Raw genomic sequence first — 15125 nt, 5'->3', positions numbered from 1 at the left:
TTTGTATCGCTAGACAGAAAAAATTGTCATTATGATCCCATACTGTTGTATTTAAGCCAGTTTTTGGAATGGTAGATTTACCTAACGAGTTGTTATTAGTAATATTTTAATTACTACGAGAGATATACGCGTCCACGATCAGAGGCGATGTTATCAATATGTCCTACCTATTAAAGATGCAACTCTGCCTCTATGGAGCCTCTGTAACTATAAAACTTTGCTACAATGACAGCACTGTTCCACTACTCCATTATGAAGGACGTCTCAATGAGGATCTGCCGATGGCTGACAACTGACACTGTCAAAAGCCTGCATACATTACAGCTTCCTGCACCACCCTGTGTAATGTGAGCTGATTTGCAACCTTAAGATTAGGTGTTCTCGACATAAGACTAACAATCGTTATTGATAATCCCTAACTTTAAGCTCACGGGAGAGGTCGGTGGTGGCGAATGTAGAGTATACCTACAGCTGCAGCATGTTTGCGACGTGTTACTGTTGTCGAGAACAGACAAAATGGCGCAGATGGCTCATTAAAATTTGTGATAGGTTTGTGTAACAAGTGTTTGGTAAAGTAATGGCTTCAACGTAGGTATTCCTTTTAGACTTCATTTTGTATCAAAATGGCTTGTGATTTTTTTTAGTTTCTCTGAATACGTAAATTGTAAGGGTCGGCAGAGAAAAGTGATAACCCCCAAGAGCATGTTGTAAGTTTATTTAAATTCAAAGGTAGGAACATGCATACATTGAGACAAAGCAATTTGTATGTTTGACACTGTTTCATAGGGGAACATTAGGGAACTAATTCTTACCAGCATGTGATGCATACGAAAACAACAGATTACATGATCCCTTTGTCGACCTTAGCCAGAGCACGTTTGTTGTTACAGTGTATGACTTCATCTTCATTGTTTAACGTACATTCGAATACAGCACAATTCCTTCGTTTGTCAATGAACGCATTGCTCTTTGTTGTCAGAAGCATGTCTTTTATGGGTTGTCCCGAGATATACACAGATACACGTGGTAGATTCCTAACCACGAACGGAGAAACTCAGTGTTCCTAGAGAGACAGAGGTGTCAAGTGAGCGCAACTTCTTCCTCTGTACGTTAGTCTCTACTTTCGGCAACACTTCAACATTAGTTGTCAAGGCTTGACAGTTGGTAATAGGTATGTCATATGTAGAGTGTGAGACAAAAAGAAGTACGGCAGCCAGGTGATGTAAGGGCACGCACGTACACATAATAGACGAGTACGCAAACGATTGCAGTTGCAGTTGTCTGTGAGAGTTAGAGAGGTCACCAGAGTGCATTGTTGTTGTTGTTCAAATAAAATGGTTCAAATGGCTCTGAGCACTATGGGACTCAACATCTTAGGTCATAAGTCCCCTAGAACTTAGAACTACTTAAACCTCACTACCCTAAGGACATCACACAACACCCATGCCCGAGGCAGGATTCGAACCTGCGACCGTAGCAGTCCTGCGGTTCCGGACTGCAGCGCCAGAACCGCTAGACCACCGCGGCCGGCTGTTGTTGTTCGCGTTTTGTGTTGTTACCAGGTACGATGTGCACTGAACAGCCAAAACATTCTGACCTCTGTCCATCGCGACATTGGATTACATCTGGTGGCGTTCCAGCCATGTCACGCGATAGCCAAAGTATCACCCAAGATCTAACAAGTGTGAGACTCGTTCTGATCTGTCTTCTTACCACAGTTGCGCAAGGAAGCTCTGTGAGAGTTTTAGGAATTTGGTGTCGAACCTACATCCTGCAAAGGTAGGAAGATTTCATCTCACACATGGAGAGTTCAGAAGAGTGCAGCAGTACAGACAGTGATGTAACCAGACAATGAACTCAGTGTCGGTTCCACTACACTCCCTGTAAAGTAAACATTATCATTAAGAGAAATTAGCGTATGGGTTCAGGCGTAACTATATGTTAGTAAAAATTGAGAATCTTAGATTTTCCTTTTTAAGGTTTGTTTTTACTCTAAGTATGACTTCATGACATAGCAATGTCAGAAAAATTACGTACATGTTCGTAAAACATTGATACTGGGTTTTTCACAACTGAAGCGAAATTCCTAACTATTCTAAGCTTCTTTAATGGTAAAATGGTTGATGGCCATATCTGGGGGGCGATAAAAATACCAACAAATGAAATACAATTGGGGCCAGAGACATCAATCACGCTAAAATGCACAATGAAAATACTTAAAAGAGGAAGGGGGAGGAATTACACAAATAAAACAATTCATAACTACACAGTGTCTGATCAATCCTTTTCGTTGGATATGACATCTCGCATTTCTGCTTCAATTGGGCCCGACGATCATGAATATGTGTAACTACAGGTCATGGTTGAATATACAAAAAAAAGAAAAGATGGAGATGACCGCAATTCTGATTGTCAATTGAATAACACTTGCTGGCGTGGCGCAAGCACGCATGTTTTTACTTTTGTTGGTAGCGCCAGTGGCGCCTGCCGGCGTGAGCTATGAACCTGAGAATCTATTCTAAATCTCTCTCGAGTCTTAACCATCAGTTGGATACATTTCCTACGTTTTTAGTGAAGCCGAATCTCTTAGTTACTCCCTAGCTAAGTTAACTGGCATGGTACAAGCTATTTGGCTCCAATAGTGCATACATCATCACCCTGAAATCACTCGAAAGCACTAACTGTCTCCTAATAGGATGCTTTGTTAAGACGAGCCTGTGAACAGGTGTTCATATAATGATTCTCACAATCACCTCAGTGCAGCACTCTGTCTGCAACTTGCCTCATCAATGCTGGTGGCCAGACATTTTCTTTCTGGCCAATGAGGGTGTTCATACTTGTTACAACTCCACCCACTAGAGTTTTTGTAGGGTATCACAGGAGTTTTTTCGTAGGGCAGAATTTAACTTCTGCTACTTAATACTGAGATAAACAGCTTTTTATTTCATGTGATTTTTAACACAGGCGGCTACAATGAGTCACCAATGTATTCAGTTGGGTTTCTGCGGACGTTTCATCTGGGCTCTTCCGCCGTGTTCCTGTAGAAAGGCTTTCTGGAGGGTCATCGTTAAAACTGGGGACAACGGCTGTTTTGCTGATGACGGACAAAGTGGTGGCAGCATCTCATTGTGTCCGCTAGGTATCCCATGGCGAGAGATTTTTAGCTGAGTGCGATGATATGCCATCGTAAAATCATCCTTTTCCTTTTTGTCTCATAACTGAGGTCAGCGAAATTACTTGCGTGCAGTTACTAGTGTGAGTTTTTTATATTATTACTTGAAAATACAGCTCTTCGGTTGCACAGGTAAAAAAATTTAAACTTTACCTAGGTTTCAACTGCTCTAAGGCAGCCTTCATCAGAAGCAAAAAATTTTTACATTACCTATAACAGAGTTTTGGAATAATATAAAAATTATTAAAGTAAACATATGTAATAAAATTACATCATAGCTAACTGCTACGGTACAGTAGACAAAGAAAGCATACTTACATAGAGTAAATAGTTATGAAATGGTTTAGAGCAACAGTGCTTACGTTAAAGATAAAAATATATTTGTACATTATAAAATTTTCCTAGGAATGCATAACTTGATTAAGGGTCGCGTGTGCGGCCGGCACTGTAAGCAGCATCAGACTGACAGGCGCTCGCGCCGTCGATGTTAGCAAGTCGGCACCTTGTATCGCGCCATCCAGTATTGAATGCTTGTAATTTACAGTGACAACAGCTGTCAGAAGCATTGGAACATGAGTGCACGTAATGTGCTGATTACATTATTTCAGATAGTATGTAACAGATCGAAAGTTGAACAAAATATTATACTGTAAAACAGGGAGAGAGAGAACAATATTTAAGTCTACAGTACGGGAAGCATAATAGCAATATTCCGCGTTAAGTGATTTTAAGCAAGGGCTTTATACCATCAAAGAAATTTTTATCACATAATTGAAATTGCTCATTGAGGATTAAATGGTCGTTACGGGAAAAATGTTTGAAAATTTCCAACTGTTCAAGAATATCAAGTCTGAAGCCTTTCTTTTCCGTATGTATGATACTAATATCATGAACATCTTTTGGTTTGTGTCCTGTGATAAGAAGGTGGTCAGCGAATGACCAATTATGTACGTTCGTACCTTTTTTCCCTAATAGATGCTCTTTATATCTAATCGAAAAAGCTCGTCCAGCCTGTCCTATATAATAAGCTGAGCAAGTGTCACAGGTGATTTTATAAATGCCTGAGTTTTGCAGAGGCGACCGTCTTGGTTTTAAATTATGGATAAGATTATTTTTGAGAGAGTTGTTGGTAGAGAAAACTATGTTGCAGCCATATTTGAGTGTTAGTGGTTTATATTCACGAGATGCTGGCTTATTTATTGTGTCTGCATAGTAATAAAATTCGTTCTATTTCACATAACTATGACGGAATTGTTTCACGAATACAGTGTAAGGAGTGTTATTTGTTTGACACCTTACAAAGAGAAGATATGGGTCGCAAATGGGGAAATCCATTGAGATAAGCGACTTTGACGAAAGGCAGATTTTTATTACCCAAAGCCTGTGGACGAGTATCGCGAAAATGGCGAAGCTGGTCGAGTGTTCACATGCTACTGTCCTGAACATCTACAGGAGGAGGGAGAAGGAAAGTGAAACTACCACTCAGCACTAAATGGTTGGACATCCATGACTCTTCACAGAACATGGGGTTTGGGGGCTTGTCTGCTCTGTAAATTTGGACAGATGGTGATCTGTGGCAACTCTGCCATAAGAGCAAAGTGCTGGTGTATGCACAACTGTTTTGGAACACACCGTTTGTTGTACAGCGTTGGACATGGAGCTCTGCAGCAGACCACCTAATAACGTCGTCAGTTACGATAGCAGTGGACTCGGGACCATCGGGATTCGACCGTTGAGGAATGGAAACATGTTGGCTCTTTGAGTGAATCACATTTTTGCTACACGAGGTAGATGTTCGTCTCCACAAACGCCGTCATCAAGGTGAACAGCTGCTCGAAACGTACAGTGTGCCATGGATGCTCGCCAGTGGGAGCTGTATTATGCTATGGGGGACATTCTCCTATGCTTGCAAGGAACCTGTGGTAGTAATGAAGGACAAGCTGACAGCTGCAAACCATCTGCATCCCTTCATGCTTGATGCCTTTCCCGAAGGCGGTGTCGTCTTTCAGCGGTATAACTGTCCGTGCCTCGAAACCAGAACCGTCTTAACAGTGGTTTCAGGAGCATTGTAGTGTCTCAGCAACCCAATTCGCCGTCTGAGTGGCTAATCGGCTCTATCACTGCCTACGGAATTGAGCGGCTCGTTATTTGGGCGAATTACATGACCTATAGGTAGACATCTAATGCCACATACCTCTATATACTTATAAGAAACTATCGGATCCCTGACACGCAGAGTCAGTGATGTATCTCATTCCAGTCACAGACAAACAAGCTGTTAAGCAGGTAGTCATAATGTTTTGGCTCATCAGTGAATAAGGGCAATGAACAGCGTCAGATTTTGATTGGTGAATGGCGAAGTACGCAGGCACACCACAAACTCGTGTGTGAGAGTCTTATAAGCATCTGACAGAGTTCGAATGTGGCGTCATTGTGGGTCTCCATTTGGTGGGCTGGTCGAATCATCCAATATCCAGATCTGTGGGGCACTTGGATACGAGATTGTCCTCATATTCGACTACATGTGAACGTAATTGCGGTCATACTCGTCATAAAGGTTCCGGTCGAACACGCGTGACCAGCCCAGTGCAACAAGAGCACTGTAGCTCTTTCACATCTATGCCTGCCATCTGAGAACAACTTACGAACTCACTGAAACATTTTGTGTCATCCCGCAGCATTGGTTGGTGCTTTTTCTTAACTGCTGCTACATTTTTATGTACGACTGCCTAAGTTCTTAATGCCTGTAGTTTACATATCTTACCCGCTGTGCTTGACACCGAGGACTGACGTTACTAATAGTGTAACCTCCCCGCATGTAATTTGAAAGTCCCCGCAAGAAATTAGAAAGTCGATGATAATAAAAGAATCTGCCTGATGTTGTCTTCCCACAAAAGTGAATAATAAAAATGAGCCAAGCGTAACCTCCTTACAAAATTAAAGAATAATAATGGCCCAAGTGTAACCTCCCCACAGGACTTTGATAAATGCAAATTGACCAAAAAACCCACACAATAATATTAATTAAATAATGAACCGTGAACTGAATGTAACATCTCAACACAAATAATTAAACCTGATAAACTTTATAAGGGCAGCTGCGCTGACCTTCGGCCCTGTGAAATAATTAAATCTGATAAATTCTTACCTCAGTAACACTGCGTCTATATCTGCTCTTATTTTTCGGCACAGCTCCGTGCAATGCTGGCGTATATTTAATTTTGATTCTTGGAGGAAATGCATAGGAAATATTCTTTAAATTGAAATGAATGCTTTTTCTTCAACAGAGTGAAAAAATTCTTTAAATTGAAATGATTACTTTTATTTAAAAGATTTACTTTATAAAAAAATTATTATTGGGGCATTTTTTGAATAAATTAATTACAATTAACATACGTTATTAGCTGAGCGCAATGTGCTTCATTACCTTCTACAATAATATACATATCGTCCACCACATTCCTGACCAGACTCGTGGGCAGAGCACACCGCGGACGCATGCCGACTCGCCACACACGATTGTATCCGACTTCTACTACAGACAGAGTGCAACTCGCAACTGATCTTGCCGACTCGCTACACACAACTCCCGACTGACTACTACTGCAGACAGAGTGCAACACGCAACTGAACACTCGCGCGGTCAAGCGCAGACTAGCAACGATAAATAACTCACTGGTCAGAGAGTCTGTCATGCCTCGCCATCGCTGGTAATGAATACATATGAAACGTACGCGTTTCAATAGGTTATTCCCGTCCTAAACTGCCGTGCACATCATTGTTCATCCCTGGTATTTGAGGTCTGACCTTTTTGTCAATCATATTCTGCAGCATTTATAATTTTCAGTAACAAAACATAAACGAATTGAGAAATAGGAAATTATAATAACTGTTTTTTAGGAAGAGAAATAATGAAGGATGCGATGGAATACAGAATAAAGATTAGGCACCGGCGTCCAGAGGTGAAAGCCTCGGAATGTTCAGTCCGCATTTAATTTTCACATGTTACTTGGTGTATCCCATATGTTCAAATGGTTCAAATGGCTCTGAGCACTATGGGACTTAACATCTATGGTCATCAGTCCCCTAGAACTTAGAACTACTTAAACCTAACTAACCTAAGGACATCACACAACACCCAGCCATCACGAGGCAGAGAAAACCCCTGACCCCGCTGGGAATCGAACCCGGGAACCCGTGCGTGGTATCCCATATGTTGCGAGCTAACTGTGTTGGTGTGTTTAGTTGCAATTGTGCAATGTTAATCGAATTGTTTTTCTAGTTATCAGTATCTAAATTTAATATATACCTCTACGTACAACGAAACATCTTTCTAGTTTGGTGACTGCATCCCTGAAACCACTCGGGATGAGAGCAACATAACATGATGCATGTACCTGCGATGAACAGTGGGTGGCAGGCAGGCACCCCAAAAGAACAGACGTTGACAAATACAAAATTTAAGTGGGAGTGAGACAAATATACAAACATGCAGGCTAAAGCTACCATACAACTGATTTCGTAGTCTGGGAAACCTCCCGGGAGGTTAAAACTGTGTTCCGGACCGAGACTTGTTATTAGACTTTCATATCAGCGCACACTCCGCTGCAGAGTGAAAATCTGATTCTGGAAATATCCCCCAGGCTGTGGCTAAATGTCTCCACAATATCCTTTCTTCCAGGAGTGCTGGTTCTGCAAGGTTCGCAGAAAAGCATTTGTGAAGATTGGAAGGTAGGAAACGAAGTGCTGGTAGAATTGAAGTTGTGAGGAGGATAGGTTGTGAGTCGTGTTTGAGTAGCTCAGATGGTTGAGTACTTGCCTACGAAAGTCAAAGGTCCGAGGTTCGAGTCTCCGTCTGCCACACAGTTTCAATCTCCGAGGAAGTTTGATGCCCGAGTATGTTTGCTACCAAAATTTTGGGGAACTATTTAAAGCTGCTGAGGAAGGCAGCTGATAACCTACTTTTGAGTCGAAGTCTTTTAAATGAAGAAGAAGATATTCACATTTTTCGTGCTCCCATGCGAGCATTTTTTCCGCAGGTATGTTTACTGAGGTGTCTCATTTCGGTGTGCGTGGCTCTCTCTTGCTGTGCGTCCACGGCATGCTGCGGGCTGGGCACTTATATGGTGAGCTAATTTTGGCGTTCACAAATAGGCATTCTACGTCATTTGTGCCTTCATTTCGATTTATTAAGCCTGCGCTGCATGCCTGGCCCATCGCAGTTGGTTTGTATGCTACGTTAATTTGGCAGTAAGTGTTTACTTGTTGAATGGTTCAAATGGCTCTGAGCACTATGGGACTTAACATCTGTGGTCATCAGTCCCCTAGAACTTAGAACTACTTAAACCTAACTAACCTAAGGACATCACACACATCCATGCCCGAGGCAGGATTCGAACCTGCGACCGTAACGGTCACGCGGTTCCAGACGGTAGCGCCTAGAACCGCACGGCCACACAGGCCGGCTTACTTGTTGATACAGCCATACTTTTCCGTTACGTCCAGCTTACCCAGTGTGTTGCTGATTGGCTCAAAGAGACTTTTCACGCCTCACCCACACGGGAACTCGCATGCTGCTTCATAAATTTGTAGGATTTTTTACGTGAATGGTTCGATTACTTGTACTCAGTCAAGGATTGAGATGATATACACGTTTACATTGACCCTTCCTTGTTATTTAAATTTATGCAATATCTTTCTTAGTTCCCCCTTTTTTTTGTAGTGTCTGGAGAGGAGATTTACAACCAGAAAACCAGGTTACGTGTACGATTTCATCCAAAGAAAGAATTTGTCAAGTACAACTGGAGCGGATGTATTCATTATGAAAAACACGTATCTATATGAATGGTTGGCATGACGTCAAGGTCATCAGATGTGTCCCCGATAGCTCATGTGTGCGACCAGCTCGGACGTCAATTCCGTTGCAGTGCCAGTATCCACGATATCAAGAAGTAGTTACAACAGTTGTACGCTAGCTTGCAACACAATAACAAAGTGCCTAATTATTTTTCCGCATAGTACATTCTGTAACCATAATGTCACTGTGATGTAATATCTGTTGTGTACACCTTTTATTAATTTATTAATGTAGTCATATAATTACCTGTCAAATAATTAATTCAAATGAACTGTTTAAAAAGGTAATACTGTAATTAGATGTAAAACGCTGGTCTAACCAGGGACGTTTGCTACTTCATAATCACAGGACACGGTTAAAGTGAGGAGTACTGTCTCTGGGCGTGTAAGTGCGTTGGCGGGGAAAAGTAGGGGGCGGAGAATGTTGCTAACGATTAGTCGTCAAGTCCAGACGCGGCGCGCTGGATCTGCAAGGTTTTTAATATACGACCAAGCATATTATGTAGTTGCAATGGGCACAGTACATTGACATCACGAGGAATTACCATTCGAGAAGGATACTGTGGGGCTCAAACTTGTCATATGGAGCAACGGTAAAGAAGAGCCTGTTGCGAAACATTGTTGACGAATAAATGATTTATTCTTCGATAAACGAAATATTATGAAATTTCCAGATGTAACTCGCTATAATAAATAAGTATTTATGAATATTTGCATTTCTAAAATTGGTAACAGTTAACATTACAGTGAGTAATGCAAAGCTATTCATTACGCGAACTGTTTTGCAAACAATTAACTTTTACATGCATGTGTTCAGTACAAATTATTTTGCTGGTTTCCTGATTAACTTTGAATTGTGGTATTAACTGTGTTTTCACATCTGAGCTCGAGTCAATGTTTTTGGTTCCGTTCTCACCTGATTACAATTCAATCATTAGTTCGTAATTACAGTTTATAAACAATTAATATCAAACAGTAATTTTTGCTCCCTCAGTGAGCTGGCGATTGTTCGTAAGTAGTTTGAAATCTAAAATTATAACAGCTTCAGTTTATTTACTCGTAATTTCACTAACTATTTCTTACTTTTTTCCTTCTTTTGTCAAAATTTCTTTCTACCATTATCGCGCAATAGGAATCGCTTAATAACGATTTGGTCATAACGGTATCAGTACTTATCAGGATTTTCATTATTCTGCGGAATAAATGCCTTTCCAAAACGACGGGGAGCATTAGGTGCACGTGTCATATAAAAAAACTTAACTAAACGGAAGAGTGGGTCCGTTATAAGCGTACTTCAGGAGAGTACATAAAACCGAGTGAGTGCATGCATCCAGACCAAAGGGGGTGCAGCGTCATCATAGTGGTTAGTGAGATTATACTGGCAAGTTTTCTGTAAATCTAATTCGAACCTGTAATCACTGAAATAACATCACATACCTTCTGGGAGCTTCACTTTTTCTGAAAGGCAGCGTTTCCAAAAAGTGAAGCTATCAGACTGTCATTCCCAGAAAAATATCTGTCTATCGCATAGCATGGTGTGTCCCGCTGAAGATAGGGTTCAGCAGTATTGAGACTGGATCATGATTGAATATAAGAACTCGATTTTCAAAGATGAATTGTTTTTAGGTTTGTAGATAATCCTCGAACCACGTTATTCTGGAGCTACGACAGTAGCCTTTACAAACATACGAGTCATGGAAAGAACTGAGTGGTGAAGAGATACTGATGTAAGGAGGCAGACTGGACGCATGTAGAAGTTTCACATTTTCATTAGAAGGAAAAATCAGAAGCATGACTGCATGACAGTTCAGATGCTGTTCGTGGTCGATAATACCAGGCTACATCGAGCTGCACTAGCAGGTGAGTGTGTCGTCGGCGAAGACATTTACTGCAACAGTGAGCTTAGATGTTTCCAGATTTTCCCGTAGGGCACTTCTGAGAAGCCCTTGGGAAGCGAACTGAAGCCCAGTCGTGGTGCAGATCTGTGGGTGTACAACTCTCTCACAACGACTGCCAGTGAAATTCTTGAACCACCTCACAGAGAACGTGCTACGCCGAAGTCACTCATATCCCCCATCAATTTTGTTGTTGTTATTGTTGTGAAAAGACTGTCTAGATTTATTTTGTCTTATTTGGGAACTTTTCTAATTACATTATTTGGCTGCTATTCTGTGCTTAACATCTGCAGATAGTTTTATTTTGTTCTGTAATAATTCCCACTTCTTTTCCATAAAAGATTATGTCGTATATTGATTATTCTCGACTTTTGAACTTCAGTGTACGTATTCGCCCAAGCTAAGACGAAAGCTCGTGACTGTAAGGTCACTAGTGTGTTTAAGACTGGTCTACTAACTTACGTAGTTAGAATAAGCCCTGATTTACTGAAGAGTTTTATTTGAATGTTTATGATTTAGTAATCAATTTTGTATCGCTATCTGATTTCGAAATTAAGCAAGAAGTAGGCCACACTTACAACGAACCACCCAGCAAATAATTATCAGGCATAGCTTGTATGACTGAACCTCAAACACTATGAAAATCACTAGCAAAATTCTTACAGAGTGTAGACGTGGGCAGCTTGTAGCCAAATACAGTCACTGGGATGGTTCCCGTTTAAAGTAATAACAGTATCTTAATCCGTAAATAGTGTAGCGCTGAAAATACCTCACCAAAGCAACTGAATGTAGTTCAGCGACAAAATCTATATGTACTATTCCAGAGAGCTGAAGGTTCCACTATCAAGTTCTGCAGATATTATTGCGTGGATATACAAATCTACAGACCATAAAATCTGCAGTAACAAATCTACATTCTGGCACCAGCGACTAAACCTTTGACAGCATGAAAATTATGAATGCAAAAGGACGGCATATTTATTACTAATAATATGGGAGAGTCGTATGTAAGTGAGCTCTTTCATTATTTATGACATAGATAATCACTGAATAGACAAAGGGGGATGTTGTGTTCAGGATGGCGTCACACAAAATGTGCATCAAGGTAACGTATGAAAGTAAAAAAAAAAACACAATTAAGGACATTAAAACTGAGTAACAGCACTACCGCACTGATTGTATTAACTTCTAATTAATGAAACGATACTGAGAATCCAGAATGAGATTTTCACTCTGCAGCGGAGTGTGCGCTGATATGAAACTTCCTGGAAGATTAAAACTGTGTGTCAGACCGAGACTTGAACTCGGGACCTTCGCCTTTCGCGGGCAAGTGATCTACCAACTGAGCTACCCACGCCCCCTCCTCACAGATTTACTTCTGCCAGTACCTCTTCTCCTACCTTCCAAACTTTACAGAAGCTCTCCTGCGAACCTTGCAGAACTAGCACTTCTGAAAGAAAGGATATTGCAGAAACATGGCTTAGCCACGCCCGCGAAACGCAAAGGTCCCGAGTCCGAGTCTCGGTCTCGCACACTGTTTTAGTCTGCCAGGAAGTTTCATATCAGAGCACACTCCGCTGCAGTGAAAATCTCAATCTGGAAACATCCCCCCGACTGTGCCTAGGCCATGCCTCCGCAATATCCTTTCTTTCAGGAGTGCTAGTTCTGCAAGGTTCGCAGGAGAGCTTCTGTAAAGTTTGGAAGTTTGGAAGGTAGGAGAAGAGGTGCCGGCCGGAGCGGCCGAGCGGTTCTAGGCGCTTCAGTCTGGAGCCGCGCTTTCTCTACAGTCGCACGTTCGAATCCTGCCTCGGGCATGGATGTGTGTGATGTCCTTAGGTTAGTTAGGTTTAAGTAGTTCTAAGTTCTAGGGAATTGATGATCTCAGAAGTTAAGTCCCATAGTGCTCAGAGCCATTTGAACCATTTTTTAGGAGAAGATCTACTGGCAGAAGTAAAGCTGTGAGGACGGGGCGTGAATGGTGCTTGGGTAGCTCAGACGGTAGAGCACTTGCCTGCGAAAGGCAAAGGTCCCGAGTTCGAGTCTCGGTCTGGCATACAGGTTTAATGGGCTAGGAAGTTTCAATGCTGAGAATGTCACGCACCTGTTGTCAAATGCGCAATGTACTTACAACGGGACTAAATTATGCTATAATCAAGTGCTTAAAGCTTCTGTGCTGTATTGTGGTAAATATATCATACATTTGCCTACTGGTGCGCAACGTTCTCAGTACTATTTCATGAGACAGTGAAATGTTGATCAATGATTCCACAACAGATAACCAAACTGTAAATATAAACCAAGTGGAACCCACAATACACGTGAAACATGGGAGGAAGGAAGCCTGGGTTTAACATCCCGTCGACGTCGAGGTCATTAGAGACGGAGCACAAGCTCTGACTGTGTTAAGGATGAGGAAGGAAATCGGTTGTGCCCTTTGAAAGGAACTATCCCGGGATTGCCTGGAGCCACGAAACATGAATCCAATTTCTAGCAACTACGGAGACACATTTTTTCTACACAGGGGCCAAAAGTGCATGAGAAAACTATAAAATTAAGAGCTCACTGCAGCGGACTGGGTAACTACGTCACCATTCTGTGATCAGCTTCCACATTGCGAAAGGTAAACGTTGTCTGAATCTCTGTAATATCTCGCTCCTACTATCATCAGAGAAAATGGTATCGTCAGGAGTGCCCCAGGGAAGTATGATAGAGCAGATGTTATTCTCGACACACATAAATTGTCTGAAGGTCAGGGTGAGCAGCAATCAGTGGCTCTGTGCTGATGATGCTGTATTGTAGGTTAAGGTATCGTCGTTGAGTGACTGTAGGAGGATGCAACACGACTTAAAACAAAATTCCTGGATTATGTGATGAATGGTAGTTGTTTCTAAATGAAGAAAAATGAAAGTCAATGTGGATGAGTAGGAAATTAGGAAAAACAATCCAGTCATGTTAGATTACAGTATTAGTAGCATGCTGCTTGCTATAGTCAGGTCGATTGAATACTCGTATTTAGGCGTAACGTTGCAAAGCGATACGAGATGGAACGAGCACGTCAGGAGTGTAGCAGAGAAGGTGAATGACCGAGTTCGGTTTATTGGGAGAGTTTTAGAAATATGTGATTCATCTGCAACGGAAACGCGTATAGAACCTTTGTGCGACTCATTCTAGAAAATTGTTCGCGTGTTTGGGGCTCCCAGCAGGTCGTGTTGAAGGAAGACATCGAAGCAGTTCAGAGGTCAGCTGCTAGATTTATTACCGTTAGGTTCTATCAATACGCACGTGGATGCAACGAGAAGTCACGTGGGGTCCGCAGCTCGTGGTCTTGTGGCACCGGCACGATAGCTCAGCGTGTTCGGTCAGAGGGTATCTTGGCAGAACACTTACAAGATGCGACAAACCCACTAAACAGACAGCCTATATTACACTTGTCCGTCCTCTGCTGGAATATTGCTGCGCGGTGTGGGATCCTTACCAGGTAGGATTGACGGAGGACATCGTAAAAGTGCAAATAAGGGCAGCCCGTTTCGTGTTATTGTGCAATAGGGGTGAGAGTGTCATTGATATGATACGCGAGTTGGGGTGGCAGTCACTGAAACAAAGGCGGTTTTCTTTGCGGCGAGATCTGTTTACGAAATTTCAGTCACCAACTTTCTCTTCCGAATGCGAAGATATTTCGTTGACACCCACCTAGGTGGGGAGAAATGATTATCATAATAAAATGATGACCACGCAGTTGAGTGCCCCACGAACCAAACATCATCATCACAATTGATGTGGGAAACTCTCGCAGGAAGGTACGTTGTTTTCGAGGAACATTATTGACTAAATGCAGAGAACCGGCATTTGCTGAACGATTCTGCAGCTAGCAAGGTACATTTCAAGTAAAGCCAACGAACGTAAGAGAAGTTAGGGCTCGTACAGAGGCATGTAAGCAGCTATTTTTCCCTTGCTCTGTTTGCAAGTGGAACAGGAAAGCAAATGACTATTAGTGGACAAGGTACCCTCCACCACACTCCATACCGTGGCTTGTGGAATATGCATGTAGACGTAGAAATATCAGATTCCGTTCGCAGTTCACCACCGGTTCAGCACGCGGAATTACAGCAATGTAATAAATGCGCGAAATCGAATGTCATACGAGTGAAATGTGCTAAACGTTGCCTATGAACAACCACTGCAGCTGCCGTCTTGAAACTATT

Source organism: Schistocerca americana, chromosome 2 (genome assembly GCF_021461395.2).
Source record: "Schistocerca americana isolate TAMUIC-IGC-003095 chromosome 2, iqSchAmer2.1, whole genome shotgun sequence".
NCBI classification, from domain to species: domain Eukaryota; kingdom Metazoa; phylum Arthropoda; class Insecta; order Orthoptera; family Acrididae; genus Schistocerca; species Schistocerca americana.
Note: the sequence above shows the minus strand (reverse complement) of the source record.